Below are 1,686 nucleotides of genomic sequence, written 5' to 3' on the forward strand. Positions count from 1 at the left end.
CAAGTTGCACCAAAGGAAAGAATCTGCTGGGCAACTGTTTTGATGCTGTATTTAAAAGATCTCTTCAGAAACCAGCAAGTTAGTCTATCCTGGGTCAATTTCAGGAAACACTCTGTGTGTCCCAGAGGGATGTTGTGGTAAGCTGTACCCACTAATATTCCTCCTCATGCTGAATTCACAGCATTCAAAAATCCTCATAAAATGATTATGCCTGAGTGCCCTTCTGCTGTCATCAGCATCATCTCTGGGCATTTGATAGGATCCCTTTTATCCCCTAGCACACGTTGCTGCATTGAATTTCCAGCTGGCCTCTAGGAGCAAGCACAGATAGCTGCAGCCAGCACCCTTGGCTACCTCCAGTTACCAGCCTGAAGAGAGGCATAAGTTAAGTGTCTTAAGTGGCAAAGAAGAGATTTCTTAAAGCAATCTGGTAGCTTTCCTGCAAATCTTGCATATCTGGCTCAGGTAGCTTAGACCTAGAGATGGTGAGGTTAAATAAGCTGTAAACTATATGACCACAGAACTGCAGAGACAGTTAGGCCTGTCCACTGCAGAATGTCACTGGTTTTTGTTCATAGAAGCAGCTATACATTTAAGACCATATAATTTAGAAAACATCTTTGTAACCTTAGGTTACAGGTCATATGTGGAGGTGATCTGCCTGACAGGACATGTTAGACAAACACAGGATGAAGATTACAACCCCAGCTAGTCCTCTGAATTAAAATTCAATAACCTGACGGAAAGAAACGGGAAGAGTAGTCTCTCACAAGGCAAATATTTTCCCATACAGTCATAAAGTCCAATAGGAAATGAATTGTGATTGAGTGACCTAAGAAAGTTCAAAGCTACTAAAGCAGCAGATAACTCAAGCAAGCCAGTGCCAACAGAGAACTCTTGCTACCAGTTACACACTTGGAGACTAATTTACAGTATTGCTGAGCACTCACAATGCCAACTGAAGCCGAGTGGAATGGTAGGAGATCAGCACATCAGAAGATCAGGCTCTTTGATTTAAAGATTATCCTGAGGCACAGAAGTCCTACCAGGGGGATGAAAGTATGTAATACAACAATTGTCAGTAAGAGTCAAGCATTTGGGGAAAACAAGTTGAAGCCAACACGGTTATCTGCTCTGTGTCCCACTCCTCAGAAAGGCATAAAACTCAGCACTGTAAGAATCCAGGGTTGAGAAATATTTGTGGAGAGGAAAAAAGTGCTAAGTGGTGCAGTAGCATATCAGAGATGGGTTTTTAGGGTGGCTGCTGAACAGATGCTTGATGGCTGTACCTAAGGAAAGGGTATTATGTTCTCCAACTGGTAGAACCCATCTCTGCAAATGGATGGTGTAGGAATTCTTCTATTCCTGCAGAAGATAAAGGGCAAGCAGATACCCACATACACAGCCCTGTAACGTGTCTGCCCAGCTGTTCAGCAATTTCCAAACCTGCATAAATATAATAAATCATGTTTTACTACAAAATATATTCTCTGTAGTGCCTATAAATATGACAGCTTATTGCAGATTCTTGATTCAAGAATATTTCTATGCCCTCATTTAGTAATTGCCTCACCCACAGGCAGCTACAGCTCTATCAAGATGATCCTAGTGATATTCATTATGCAATGTATATAGTATTAAAACACTACATTCTTACTAAATACTGAAAACATGTCACCCTCTACT

The sequence above is a fragment of the Acanthisitta chloris genome, unplaced genomic scaffold (assembly GCF_000695815.1).
Source record: "Acanthisitta chloris isolate BGI_N310 unplaced genomic scaffold, ASM69581v1 scaffold41184, whole genome shotgun sequence".
NCBI classification, from domain to species: Eukaryota; Metazoa; Chordata; class Aves; order Passeriformes; family Acanthisittidae; genus Acanthisitta; species Acanthisitta chloris.